This window comes from Seriola dumerili, unplaced genomic scaffold (genome assembly GCF_002260705.1).
Source record: "Seriola dumerili isolate Sdu_G_001 unplaced genomic scaffold, Sdu_1.0 BDQW01000191.1, whole genome shotgun sequence".
Classification (NCBI taxonomy): domain Eukaryota; kingdom Metazoa; phylum Chordata; class Actinopteri; order Carangiformes; family Carangidae; genus Seriola; species Seriola dumerili.
In genome coordinates this window covers 3,767,664-3,783,845 of record NW_019174446.1, presented here as the reverse complement: position 1 = coordinate 3,783,845, position 16,182 = coordinate 3,767,664, and positions in this window count along the sequence as shown.

Here is a 16,182-nt window from a genome sequence, read left to right as displayed (position 1 = left end):
ATAATCAGGTGCAGTGCTTTGAACTAAATGCTAATCTCAATATGCTATCATGATTACAGCCACAATGTTTCGCAGGTATAATGTTTACCATTTTCACCATCTCAGATTAATGCATTTATATGGCCCCTAGGGGGCGCTGCAATAAGTTAAAATGCATTTTGGCATTGAACCGTTGATGTGTTTGTCTTAAGAACACACAATTTTGTTTCTGGTAATATCATCAAAGGTTAAAGCATGACAACTTGTCATATCATCCTAATTGATGCAGCTGCTATTCTAGATTTTATCGGAAAGCGTTTTTTTGCTGCACCTTGAACAACCTTTGTTTAATCTTTACCAAAGTTGACACAGATCATCATCAGACCAAGACTCACAAAAGTTATGACAAGGAATATTCAAATTTTGATTTTCAACAGCATTCAACCATAACAGCAAATCGAAACTGGCTGCAAAGGTGCCAAACAAGAAATCAATCAATCTTTAATCAACTTATATTCTGAAACAACTCTGGCCTGTTTGGCTGTTTGGCCCCCTACATCACTGCTTGCAGCCACATTTACCTACATGAGTTTGAGGGGATGCATTTAAAAAATACCAAATGTAGCATGTGGACATAGTTTAGTAGCAGTATTGGTAGCTAGGTAACTATATATAGGTAACTAGTTTAGTACAAGTGGTGGTGCGCAGCTTGATTGTAATAATAATAACACTGTATTATTGAAAGACCTGACAAAAATGTGTCTGTCATATTTAACCATGTGATTGTCCACATTGATTTGACAGAGCAGCAGACTTTAAATGATACATATGCGACTGCTTCTTCGCAAACGTCAATGACAGCACAGAGCTCAGAGCTTTTTTTGGGCTCTCCAGTTAAACTATTTAAGAGAAAAGCAGAAAAAGCAAATAGCGGCCAGACTTTGCATTTTCATTTGTAACAAATTCCATCAGCTGATCAGTCATCAACCGGCAACCCCATTGCCTGCTTACAGTAGAAAACACTTCCCAACACATACAAACATGCCAGCAAACATGTAGACACAGACACACTAACACTCACAGATGTTTAGTCAACAACTTCCCATTTTTGGCAGTCTGGTTTCCACTCTTCACACTGACCTGCCAGTCCCCATCTCATAGGGAACCTCATCTTTAGCTGTGACAGACTGTGTAATTATGTCGAAGATGCTTTCAGGCTGCTTCACAAGATGCCTCTAAAACATTTACACTCAGCAAAGGTGCATATTAGTGTCCCACACCTTGCAACATTCACACACATGCTCACAAACTCACATAAACTTTACAGTAAACCTCAGCCTCGAGCCAGCCCCACTCAGCTTGCATCCTGTCAGCCTCTCCCCACCACTAGCAGGCTGACTGACAAACTTGGAAACGTGCTGTCAATGTTCCATGGAGCATTCCCTAGACTCGGCTTTTATGGGAATGTTTGATGTGTGGGTCCACGAGGAGCAATCTGTTAATCCCACACCTAAATTCAGAGAGCCAACTGTTTCTGTTGGACCGAAATGTTAGTTTATTGGTGAACGTGTGTGTGCATGAGTGTGTGTGAGTCTATGCACACCTGCTCTTCTGGTGTGTATGCATATTGGTAGAGGAATTTTCAGTACAATTTTACAAAAGGCAGATGATGCATTAACTTAGCATGTTTAAGCAGCCAAAGGGTAAACATACTGTATTCCTTGACTGTGGACATTTCCTGTACAGTAAATGTGGAACCCCAACTTGGGCCTCATGGCTCAGGGCGAGACTCCCTCCTCTGTCTTTGAAAAACTTGGTTCACAGCTGCGCTTCAAAGGATGACATGCTGAGCTGCATCAAGTAGAATATGCTTTCAGTTATGGACACATTTCGGCCATTGAGGCCTATTAATCAATTTAATACCCTGTAGTGAAAAATTTCCTTCTGTCTCCTAAACTAATGACTCCCAACCAGGGTTACTTAACGTACTTAAGTAGCTGCCAGGAGTTAAATGGAAAGGGTATGGAGTGGCTAAACTAATATTTAAAAAAATTATAAATTCTGAAATATTTGTGTTCAGGAGGAAAATAAATAATCACTAAACTAGATCCATCCAAATTGGTGTAATGTGGATCCTATCTTAAGTTACTAGCTTCAATAGACTGACTGTGCAGTACACACCTCCCTCCAACCTGAGTCAGTTAGAGCATTAAAAGCCATGTGTTGTCAGTAAGAGAAAAAGGAAAACTAGCTAAAAGTAATTAATAGTTTAAATAGTTTAAAATAATTAGCCAACAGTAATGGATAAACAGTTGAATTATATAAAATCTTAATGGATAAGAATGTGAAATAATTCAGTAATGGAAATGGTAAAAATAGATCACTAAAAGTAATGGTAAAAGACTTAAACAATGGGAAAACACCTTGAAATACGGACCTGAAAGTAACTGTTAAATTAGCTAAATGGAATATAAACATAAAAACTAATAATTAGTTAAAAGTATTGGATAAATAATTGTAATAGTTAACTAAACGTAAACAGTTTAAAGGAGCTATTTATAAGTTTTGCTATTGCTACATTGCTAGCATTAGTATTGAAAGCAGTTTACTAACCAGTCTAGAAGAAACGTTGTGATATCAGCATCAAACTTCAGTCCTTTACTCACCAAGAGCTGCCTCCAGTGGTGGAAAACAAAGTGTTACCTCATTGTCTCTATCACTACTTTTCTTCTACTGAAGTTAGCATGCTAACCAGCTAGCCCTTCCCTGTCTCGTCACTTTCCGATAGCGACTCACTGTAGCCTCCAATCTGCCCTGAAGACATAGTGCTGCTCAAAGGAAATATTATAACTTCACATCACTAGTAACACAATAACACATCAATGGCCGAAGCTCTTGTCAAGCGACAATCACCACCAAGAAACAACATTCAGCGGCACAGAAAACTTACAAACAGCCCCTTTAAATAGTTAACTAAATGTAGTGGATAAGGGGTTAAAAGATCCTACTCCAAGTAGTAGTACAAATGCAAACTTGACCAAACTGACCTAAAAAAATGACAATTCAATTCTTTAAAAACCTTAAAAGAACACAGGACAGATGGTGGTGGGTAGTGGGTGCACATTAGAAAAAGAAGGTTGGGATTCACTGTCCTAAATTATCAGTTAAGTATCTTTGGCTTTAACAGGGCTTAACATGGCTGTTTTTATTTTCCTCAACCACATGGTATTGGTAGAAAATGAGATGATGGTCAGCTGATCATATTTCATAAAGCTGTTAACTGACAACATCTGACTATACTCTCTCCTCTTCTTGCATATGGGACACAGCATTGTGTTGTTTTGTTTTCTTTGGCCGGTCTTACAGTCAAAGCGGCTTTTCAGCAGCTGTCCTCACATCCCCATGTGCCTAAATATTAATTTGTCTCAGAGGATTTGGTTTCTTCCCGCACAGCCTACACACAGCAGTGACAGGGCGGTGTAGTATAACCCCTCAAGGTTTTTCGCAGACACCTCCTGACATATAAGACCCTGTTGAGGATCAGCAGTTGGCCGTGACAATCTGAACATTCCTTACCTGGGACAGTGTTACATGATGTGCGGTACACCCTGTCATTTTCTTCACCTAAAAGAAATGATGATAGGTACTTGCAGGAATCGAGACTTCAAACCAGTGTGATTCCCAGTGCTCGTGCTATGTTCCTGGATGCTGTGTTACAATACAGAAAGAGAAAGTTCTTCATGCAACCTTTTTTTTTTGGTTTTGTTTTGCAGCCCTGAAAAGTAAAAACAAGCTGTAAAATGATACCAGCACAATTGCCCCCAAAATATGTACAAAACGCAAACACTGGAATATGAGAAAGTGTTGCCTAAGTGAAAATTCTGTTCACGTGGAAATAATTTGAAATGGCGACGTCATTTAACATGTGTAAGGGTCCATTCTGGTTGTCAGTGCATGTGCTCACAATAGTGGAACCCAACAGATGCCATGATAAGTGTGTAATTATTTTTGTTTCGTACTTGGGACATTCAAAACACAGTCATCAGAGGCCAATGAGTATTACATACAGTTTTTTATGATCCTTGAGCTCAGTATGAGCAGCAGAATGATCTTACCATACAGCCAGCCTCTTCGACTTCATGACAAACATCTGGGAAGTGTTTCTGCAGCTTCAGCATCTTGTTTTGCTTTTGGATACTGGAATGGTAGGAGATCTGGGGTCTTGTTTATAACTGTTTTATTTGGTAAAGCCCAATAGAAGAAATGTTTGTGTCTTGGTGGCTTGGATACTGCCAGATTTCATCAATACTTTCAGCAAAACATAAAAGCAACACCAATAAGCCACGGGGATCATGATTTCGCTCATCAGACTTGTATTTCACAAGCATATTTGACTGTGAGAGCAATAGATACACACTCTGATTAGAGAAGAGATGATAAGCACATCTGATACTGTAGCACAGATAAATCCCGACTGAAGGAAGTGCTCCAGAATCTCCACAACATGACACTAAAGCCCAAGAATTACTGCCCGACTGTGAGTTCTCAAATACAGATCAGTGAACAGGGGTGAATCAGTGGGCAAGAATGCCACACAGATGTATTCTGGGATTAAATGGCAGTAGCGCAACCACTCATCTGGTTCCCATGTCTCTTGGAGAGCCAGTAAAGAAACAACAGCAAGTTTGTCAGCAAGCACAATGACTTTGAACTGTCTCCATCAATTACTGTGCTGGACTTGGAAGATGTTCTTTACCACTACAAATGCTATTTTGTTGCTCTTTTTTTTTCACTTTGCATTTTTTCCACACCATATCAGACAAATGGTAACAACAATAAACAACAGATCTCAGGAAGAAGCAATTTCTCAGTATTAGAGAAAATCACTTAATGATCCTGCTGCTCAGATCACTCACATAACATCTGATGTCTGAAAATGATTACGATGCTCAGCAAACATACAATCCTACATTTGTTTTTATTTACCATGTAAATAACGGAGGTCTGTCTCATTCCAACAGGCTCCAAATATTTTCAAGAAAATAGAAATATTCATAAATGAACAGGCCAGGCGTATTTAAATAGCTGTTTATTATCTGACCTGGCAGGCAGATTATGGCAGGGGAGGGAAAGCCGGATGATAGGAAACATTCGGCAGTATTCATTGTTACTGTTTCCAGTCAGATCTGAGATTCTTTCCTTTGACGAGATGATGTGTTGTTTGTGCACAAAGAAACAAATAATTGACTCTCTGCACAATCTGAAACAGCTTCTGTGATGCCAGTGTTGTGGTTGGAATCTCTGGATATGAATCTGCATATTGCAAAAACAAAATATATAAAGTGTATGTCTATACAAATCTGACGATATAATAGTGACAAATTTCAAACACTTGTCATCAAAGATTTAAGAGCAGCAAGCTAAATTCACATTTATTACACTCCTAAGGACAATACGATTTTTGTGAAAATAGATTAGCATTTGTGTTTTTGCCATCTTGTCAATGCAATACCATGCCGGGACCCAGATATTTCGCACATATTACATGTTGTTCCCTCGGGAGATTGAAATTTGAAATGGTTTGCAGAGCCAGAACCATCAGGCCCAGCTGGGTCAGATCTCACGATCAGCTTCCATACTGTGGAGTAAATGCTGAATTTAAAACGCAGTGTCAGTGGAAGTTTGGATGTAAGATATGAACACAATGATTCAAAAATGAACATTTTTTTTTTCCAATAATATGGTTTCTTCACACTATTTAAAATCTTTATTTTTATTTGTTTATTTATTTCTTCAGTGTATCAGCTTCTAAACACAATAGCTGTTTATGAAGATTGAAATACAAGCTGTGCATGAGAGTGTCTGGAACATAGTCATTATACGGAGGGACAGTGGTGAGGTGTATCAAAGAGAGGCTGAAATTGGGTCAATCCATTGTGACTGCTGGGAATCCAGTCTGACGCAGCCCCAGTTCTCCACCATAAACATTTCAAAGTCACCTTTCAAGTCTGCACAGGGCTTAGCTTTCACACCTAAAAGTTATAAACCTTTAAGGGATAGTTTGGGTTTTTTTGACATGGGGTTGTGTGAGGTACTCATGAATAGTCCGGACATTACCCACAGTAGATTCTGCTCAGTGCGGTCCCAGTTAGGAAAGCCGACCGGGAGCAGTGGCAGAGCAATGTGTTGCTCTGCATGGGGCCAGCTTTTTAAAAAACGGCCACCGAAACAATCCAATATCCATTTAAATGTACGCTTCATGTAGAATATTTTCAGCGCTTTATCTTCCCGTGAAACACTTTCCTTTGTCATTACATTTTTCAACCACTGAACTACCATATTCCAAAGCATATGTGCACCTTGAGAGCGCACTGTATTACGCCGCTTTCTGATTTATACAGCTGACCTGCGGCCTCACACAACCCACGTCAAAACGCCTGAACTATCCCTTTAAGATTTCAGTCCTGTTTCATTTGGCAACAGATGAGGTTACAGGTAGTAACGGTAGTAAACCTAGTGGCTAGTAGCAGTGATAAGGTACTGCTTTGTCTTAACTAGAGTGGAAACAACACACATCATTAACTGTGAATCTCTTGTTACAAAATACAAATACATTGAATACATTGACATAAATGGTATCAAAAATGGGATTGATATAACGAAAATCTGAAGGATATAACTTGGGGTGGAGAAGCAACTTTAGGCACAACGGCCTGCTCAGTATGAAGTATCAACATCGGACTCAAGCAATAATTAAAACTGGGACCAGCAATAAATCTTAAAGTTAATGTAACATTCCCCAAACATAATTCAATCCAGTTGAGAGCAAAAAGCCATTTCCTGTCACTGGAATCAGTTCCTCTTTCTGACTGGCTGCAGTTTCACAGTCATTCATGCCTTCATTTTCTGGCCTGTTACTCTCATTAATCTGTGAAAGCTGTCTATTGATTTCTATGGCAACCTGCTCACTCACATCAGCCACTGACAACACACAGGACAATGCCTTTCATCACGTGTATAAGACGGGGGGGCGGGGGAGGGGGGGATTAGAGAGCGTCTTTACAGTATATACTGAGGAGACAGGATATGCCCAAGTGATTTCTATGTATGAGTGTGTGTGTGTGTGTGTGTGTGTGTGTGTGTGTGTGTGCGTGCGTGCATGTGCCTGTGTTTCCAAGCAGCGGAGAAGCGAAGCGGAGGCTGACGTCAAGCAGCTGACCTTGGGTCTGGATGTGTTTACTGCTGTGTGAAGTGTCTGTTCTGGCCAATGGTGATGCAGCCTGCGAGTGTGGAAAACGCTGCTGTTGCGTGTGCGTGAGGCCACACCGACATGCCAAGCGAGTAAAACACACACCATTACCACCCTCGTAGGGTGACGCATGAATACAAGCGAACAGAAATAGAAAGATACATAGCTACCTAAACACACACAAACACACACACACTTACTTCACACTTTCAGTTGGAGTACATAAACATCCAATTACAACCACAGCTTTGTTTATATCCTGATTATTAGGAGAGAGGATTCTTATTTTCCTGCTGAAACTCTCTGTTGTGCTGCATTATTGATGATTATCTGGGTGGTGTAAGCCAGTAGGGGCTTGTGTGACTTTATTTTGTTGATATTTTCTCAGGCTGTTGTGTCATACTGTAGATCACATATCTTGCTCCCTCGTTGCTGTGGAGTTTGTTCAGGTGACATCACCGGAGAGATTGTCAAGTTGATCTACACGGGGTAAACAAACGAACAGAAACGCTTTACAATGCAATACGATGTCCCCGCAGCAAAAAACCAAGTTGTGGAGTTGCTGAGTACATTCACTTTTTAAAGACTTTCACAGGTGCTAATTCAAGTCGATGGCTGTTTCTGAGGATGCAGTCTGCACTGAGTGGGAGATGCAGGGTGTTTGTGAGGCTACAGTTCCTCTCAGTCAGAATGGGTTTTCCTGTGTTTACCATGTGTTGTCATGATTTTTAGACTTACCTTGTTACATAATATTTGTATCTAGAGAAAATCATGTATCTCCAAAGTTTCACCTTTAAAAAAAAAAGGCCTTCTCTCAGGCTTGATGAGCGAGCAAGTGTAAGAGAATCCATCATGTTTAAGTGAACTTGAGGAGATGGGAGGACTTTTTTAAACCAATAATGTGTCAATGTAATACTTTTTTTTTTTTGTTATTTGAAACAATGGACCCTTCACATTTCTAGCTAGTGACAGGTGATTTCAGGACTCGTTTCATCTTTCATCCCTCCACTTTTTCTCTTCTTTTAATTTGAACTTTTATTTAGAAAACAGTCGCATTTTAAAATGAAAACCTAGTACAAGAGGTTTTATATATGAACTCCGATACATATATGATTTTATGCTTAAAGACAGAGGCTAAATCTGCATGTCCCTAACAAAAAGCTCAAGTGATGATCTATGTTGATAAGAATGTTATTTTGTTATGACATAATTGACTAGTTTGTTTACATGATTGGACAAGCAACTCTGCATGCTTTATTGTTAGTATTTTCAAACACTTCATTATGTTTGGCTAACATAATGCTATCTTGAATAACTAGACTTACCCATATTCAATAAAAACAGGACAGAGATGTTAACATTACCTGGCCTACATTTAGGCTACACTTAGCTAAGGTTAGAGACATACACACTGTTTAATGCAAACTGTTCTTCACGCACTTTCTTTTGAGCTTCTACTTTTGGTTTTGTAAAGGCTAAAAATAAAACACTGCCCTCCAAACTCTTACATACAGGCTATCAGTCTTACTACAGCTCCATGCAAATCCATTCAAAATGTGGAGAAATCCAAAGCTTGAAAGGTCTGATGTGCTTATGGTTGCAAAGCTATGATTGGACAGTTGCTGTTCAGGGGAGGGGCTTAATGAATGGTTACTTAGCGGGTACTTAGTTGAGTAGTTAATTTTCAAGACAACATGAGGAAACTCACTGCTTGTAACTGAATTGTTGCACCTTATACCATTATGCCCAAGATTCACATCTTCACTATCAAAGATATGCTGACTGTAAAAACACAGTAACTGCAGAGTGAGAAAGTTTCTCATACTCTCTCCAGTTCTGGACTCTGGAGTCCTTTAAAAGGAGGTTTGGGTTTTGCTGTGACAGTTTCTGGTCATGTGAAAGTGGTTTCACTGAATCTGAAATTCGGAACTCAATGGCCCTTCTAATTTTATACATTTTTCTGCAGTGACATGCAGTGAATGCATCACTGGCAAAAAACCTCTCCGTGTGAGAAACACTGTGATGTAGTAAGACAAATAGCCAAGGCTTAAGTCTTGGCTTTTTGTCTTAATGCAATTTTTCATGGTTCATTGTTCAGTTCTGGGAGTATATAAGCCATAAAAATGAAACTGTTTGGCTTTACACTCTGAATCTTAAGAGAAAAAATCCATCCTTGGATCTTATTGGATAGTCACTGTATGTATCTAGAAAGCGGTCCAAAAGACAGTAGGGTCCAATAATCTCAGACCATTTGGGAAAGTGGTCTTTGATATGCTGTTTCCCTAAACTGTCTTTCTTACCCACGGTAGCCTTAAGGCTCCTTCCTTTACTCTGCCTTTCCTTTAATTTTACTTAAGACCTTTTTGGTCTGTCCTGGGCACGGCATGTCTTTCTGTGTTTAGCATCAAACATCCATTAGGAACTGAGTTGCAATTCCTGCCCCGTCGTCTCCAGGGACTAATGAATCACACCCTCAGAGTGGAAATATTGTCACAAATAGGACACACTGTAGGTAATTGCTCAACATAAGTGATTCCTACTTCACGCTCGACACATTACCCAGACTAAACGCACACAAACAGACACAGAGTTTGGAGACTATGAGGAATCATGGGAAACTCTCTGCTTGTTGACTGGCGTTGTGACTAGAGGGGTTTCCATGTTTCTCTGATGGCGGGAGAGTGACTCATATGAGGACAACGTGGTCCACACCTGGACATTTTTGCACTGTATAACTCAACACCACCTACATCCAATGACGCATTAAACTTCCAAGAGGCTTGGCAGGCTAATGTTACAAATAGCAAGTTAGCAAGAAGACACAGAACCTATTGTATTTCTGTGAAAGGAAGCTTCCACTTTTTGCATTTATGACATGGGACAGCTCTTCTGAGTCTCTGACAAGCTGTTGGCTTGCTGTTTTCATGATGCGTTTACTGACTTACTGCGCAATACACAATGGAAATGAGTGTTTGCTAATCACTAGACCTCCAAAGAGTTGATTCAAACTAAATCAAATAAGTAAATCAGATTTAGTGCATAATTTAGCCAGGGATTTCAGGATTTAAGTTTTTAAAAAAGCAGTCACTGGAACAACTCAGAGATAAATTATGCACATCTATTGAGCAACTGGTTTTAAATGACCAATATTTGTCAGGCGGGGACTGTCTCCCAGGTTTGTTGCTAAGGGTTTAGCTATTTGGTCAAAACTTTGGCCTGGCTACAGGTCTGCAGAGGCATATCTGTATGTCAGCCATAGTCCTCAGCTGGACTCTTAATGGTTGGTCCTTAGAGCCCAGAGAGTCAATCTGCTGTGGCGCTAATGGGTCCACACTCTTGCCATCACCTCATCACTCAGCTTCTGGGAAAGTATGGTTAGAAGAAAAGGCTGTGAAATCCTTGCTAAGATTTTATTCTTCACCTTAATAATAATCGTCTCGGTCGTTTTGCTGCTGTGTAGTACAACCTGTAAATGCAGCAAGTTCTCTCCGTATTCATGCAGTTTGAGTGTTTCAACGGTATCTGTATGGTTGCATCTGGATTTATTTACGGACTTATGAAGACTATTGTTTTCTTTATGGATTAAAATATTGAAACTTGAAGGTAGTGCCTATTTGAGAGATGAAATGACCCATTTGTTCTGTTCTGATGGACATCTCTTTCATCTGCATTTTATCCTGTCACTTCACCTGCACACAACATTCAAGTTAAATTCTATATAAATTAAATATAATGAAATATACAAGACTCTTGCTGTGTCTCAAATCAGATACTTCAGTCAGTACACTCACATGTAGTATGTCTGAATTTCAATAGGGTAGTGTCTTCCCAAATCAAACACTGTCGTTGTGTGCTCACCATAAATTATGTTTGGAACATGTGACCACGATTGTCGCCTCCTGCTGGCTGCTTTGCTCGCTTGACTTGAAAACAAAAATGTTACTGTCATGGAGATTAGGACGCCATAAGCACTCACAAATTTGAAAATCCATTGGGGGCCCCTCCCCTTCTTCTACGTAGCTACGTAGGCGACTGTTGAGGGAGAGAAGTCTCCATCGTTTTACACTCGACTTCTTGAACAATTTGAGTGCCCCATCCAGGTACATGTAGTGCACTGCATGTTGCTGTAGTTGTCCGTGTGAACACACTCATGCACTCAAAACAACAAGTGTGAGCATGGAAGTATGTGGATTGAGACACAGCATAAGAGTCTACAGCCTTGCAAGTCACTGTATATAGTCAAAATGGCATTGCTACCTTTCTGATGTTCAGCAAGTAATGGGTTCACTGTCCTAGCACAGAACACAGTGCAGCTAATGTCGGTGGGAATGATAAATGGTTTATGACTTGACATGATTGTGATGCTACATGAGAAGTCAGAGAATAACCAATTCAGGGCTTGAGGAAAAATCAGGGGATCACTAAATTTGTCCACTTGGAATCATGAATGTCTGCACAAAGTTTCATGATAATCCACATTTGTCAAGATGTTTCAGTCTGTGCCAAAGCAGTGAACTAACGCCAACTGATATTACCATACTTCAACAACTGAATGATAGAAAAACTGGTGCGATGCCAACACACTTGTGCATGCTGATATGCTGTATCTATGGCTATCTATGGATTAGATGCAATTACAACACATACTTTCCATCTTGTCCATAATATACTCTCCAATTGACTATTGCATGTATAGTTATGGACCATAACATTGTAATCATTTTAATTTGTTTGTACTGTATATATTTCCTCTTACATGTTAATGTTATTCAGTATGTGTAACAAAAATTTTGCATGATGCTGTCCTGACCCAGCTATCCCATAGTTCATTTTTAAGGCTTTATCCTCTTATATTTGAAGTGTGTGTAGTCTGGTAGCGTAAGATTTGTAGACACACAATAAATTTTTCCTGGACGGCCACTTACTCTTCCATTCCCACCGCTCTCCCTTAGCAGGTCTGCTCTCTTTCACTGTTGTGTTCCAGGTATTTGTCTAATAGCGAATAATTTCTCTTCTTGTGAAAACCTTTGATAGTGCAGTTTGCTTCTCTCCTTTGAAAGGGGAACAAACAGTATCAAGTCTGTGTTTTACATAATGCAAACTCCAACCTTTTGCCGTTGAGAGGGTGGTATATTCCCTCAGCAGACAAATACAAAAAGCAAATAACTTTATAATAAGACATCTGAAATTTTATAATCGACCACAGTTTTTATTTTTGGCCAAGATGGCACTGTGTCTTGTTTTATTATTTGAGAAATAAAACAGTGGGAAGCTGCTATCCCTCAATAAAAAAAAAGAATAATCAACTGCTTTCAGTCTGGACTGAATTTGTTGTTAGTGTGTGCAGGCAAATGAACATAGGGAACTTTTATGTAACACCATGTAACAGTAGACACTGTGACCTTTCATGACAGCAATGCAAATGGCACACAGCGGACAGGTTGCAAAGAGTACAAAGAGATCAACGAGGACAAGAAAATGAGTTTTTCTGCAAAGTGACCTCTGCGTGATCAATCTGGCAGCTCTGTTCATGAATTACTTCTTCATTCACGCAGTCTGAGTCTCTGCCTTGTCTCTACATGCCGCATAGCCAGTCCCATCCATGCGATGGAAAAGAGTGTCATCCGCCCTTTCTTCCTCCTTTTAAAATGCAGACAGACAGCTGCACTCCATCACCTCGGGGTTTGAACTCAAGTGTAAGTATGGTTATTTTAACCCCCTGAGTGAGCCCTTCCTTTAACAATTGACACCACTATCCTCATCTCTCTTTTAGAGCAGCTACAGGCTATGGAGGAGCCTATTCCCTGACCCTGAGTTACAGTGTCACTGAGGGAAAGCCAGAGGTTTCCAAAGCAGGTCCATGCAAGCTGCAACTGACTCATTCAAACTCAAACAAAATCAGGTGCTGCCTTCACAATGATTTATTTTTTATGATCTGGAAATAAACTAGTTTAGTGTCTGAAGGGATGTTTTGGAGGACACAATGTTTCATGATGCACCAAACGTAATGTTTTAAATCTTTTCCTGCAGAGTCTCCATCGAGCCGGGCTAGTCGAACACCTTTGGCCAGAATAACCTTCCTCATTCATCTTGCTTTCTGGCAGCAGCCACTTGGAAATCTGCATCTGTGTCTGCACCGGTATTTCTCTCTAATCTTAGGGAGTGACCTTAGTGGGTTAGCATTCAAGTTGCTGTGTTTTCCCTGTCTTCACAGGCAGCTGAGATCGTGCCTTCACCCATTCTATCATCTCAATGAAGAAGTGTGAAGGTAAAGTGTGATTACATAATGGAAGAAATGAGATTAATCATTTGCAACATGTGCTTATTTTTGACAGTGCTACTATGTCACGTTATCAGCATTACAGTTCGTACAACTGTTGCCACCACATGCACCATGTGTTTTACATGGTCACCATCCAAATAAGAGCTGGTATACTCTGTGCTGGAATATGTAAACAATGTGATCTGAGGAAGAAAGTATGAGAACAAGGAGAGCATCAAACTGTGAGAGGGAGGTTTTTTCTGAGTTATAATGTTGACAGAACCTAAGCATTCACAGAGCAAGTACTTATTCTTTTTTTCACTTTTACTCATCATCTTTTTTTATCACATTCTCGTACTTCCTTTGACAAATGATATTATTCCTCTTCTGGAATTTCTCCTGTAACTCTACACACATCAAGGACCTGTGAATACAGCATGCAAGCTTTCGCAAATCAGTGGATATAGTGGGTTTAACAACACACCTGTCATCTTTGTCAAAAATAAATAAGTTTGATTCACAGTGAATTGCCTGTCCACAGCCAAGACAGGCAGGTATCCACTTGAACAAGAGTGTATAGTTTAGTGTATGAACTAAATGGGAGTCATTGTTGGGAGATCTATGTGTGTATCTAAGTGCATTCATGCATTCATGGTCTTGCACATTCCAGTGATCATAATACAGTGCATGTAGAGACATATATAGCTATGAGTGTATGGACACATAAGCTATCAAATTGATTCATAACTGACTCACTTTGTAAAGATCATACAAAAATGCATATCCAGCCCTCCTCAACTTCATCATGATTGATAAATTATTCACTTAATAAATTTACTAAAGCTAGTTCATTAATACAGGCGTGACGACCCCTCCAATGACCTGATCAACCACTTACTTGGGGTGCAGGGCATCTGGACTACAGTCTATTTGTTCTTTCTTATATTCACAACTGGAGAACTAACAGATTGTTATAAAATCTCATTATTAATGATGACTTTGTGAGACACCATTTTAATTTTATACAGAGCAGGGAGAACTGAACATGTGCTAAACACAACATTGATATATCAACCTTAAAGTTGATCACTTGCAGATTTGCAAACAGTTTCCTATTTAGGGAGCTGACATGCAGATATTAAGCAACATTTGCATTCATTTGGATCACATGCTGAATGTAAGTCCAATATTCACTTTTTTTGTCCCCACTAAATCCAGATGGAAATATCTGGCTCCTACAGGGGCTATTTGTAAGTTTCGCTATTGCTACATAGCCAACATTAGTATTAACAGCTGTTTATGTACCAGTGCAGAGGAAAATTGTGAGTTCACCATCATACTTGATTCTTTACTCACCAAGAGCTGTCTCCAATGGTGGAAACACCACAGCGATGGCTGAAGCTCTCTTCAAGTGGCAATCACCACCACGCGCTCCCGTCAAGAAAGCCCTTTAAACTGCCAAATGCTCCGCTATGCTCACAAGCTAACTGCTAACTTTGTCAATTTTACATTTGTTCCTAGGATGTCAGCATATACTTGGTTTACTGGAACTTTTTTGTTGATAAAAGCTGCCTGCTGCACCTGTCGTTGAATTATAATTCTTTATGGGTTTGTTAGTAGAGTGACACCTTTCACATTACATATTACCCCTTGATTATAGCAACTAAAGCCATAATAAAGGGTGCCTTATTGGATAATAATATCAGATATGGTTGTTTCATACTCTTGTGTCAACTTTAGACTTTGGGGTATCTCAAAGAACAAGACCTTCTCTCTATAGTCAGCATTTTGCACCGTGATGCCCCACAACATGAACAGGAAGACAGCATCATTTTTCTACAGATGGTCGCCTCAACAGACTAGACACAATGCACTTAATGCATTTCGATAAATTGCTCACAGACTAACTGGTGCCACCTCCCTGGGGGGTGTTCAAAGCATCCTGGGAAATATCACTGACTGGATGCATGATGCAAGTTGAGAAAATGTGGACACAATTTAAAAAAGTAAATTGCAACAACTAATCGCAAATAGAAGACGCAGAAACAACGCAGAGGGATCACATGGAATGAATTCTTAACAGCATTCACGACACTGTCAGTGTGAATCTGTCACACAATTTAAGGACAAAGAAGTAGTTGGCTTTCCCAAGAAAACCCAACTCCTTGCAGCGCTGGAGCTCTCTGATGTTTTAAGTTCCAGTTCAAAGCTTCTGTCTGTGGTGCCAGGACTTGCATTACACAATCTTACAGTCTCAGAAAGTACCTGATGGAGAACCAAGAAGCTGTCTTGATTGGCAGATTGGGAGAAATAATGTTTCTTGGTTTGGACAACAATGTTCCTTGGTGTCCTGCTGGCTGGGTCTCACGCCGTCTGGTCATTGAGGTACACAGTGCTATAAGCTTCTAAAGCGAAACTCTCCTTGGCATTAGGCAATCCCACTGTTTTCTGTTACATCGCCATGGGCCGATCCACAAAGCCGCTGCCATGTTTAACAGAATTTGATATGCGAGGCTGAAGGTTTACGATTGGAGCCAGAGATTCTGTATTGGTTGGCTAATTGTAGGTGATGGTGTTTCCTGTTGTGGGAAGGGACATGCTGGCTCGATCACAGCGCAGGGTCATTGCGGTTACACCTAATAAGAAGCAGAATTAGATTCCTCACATGTCTGGAAACCGAGCACACGAAGGA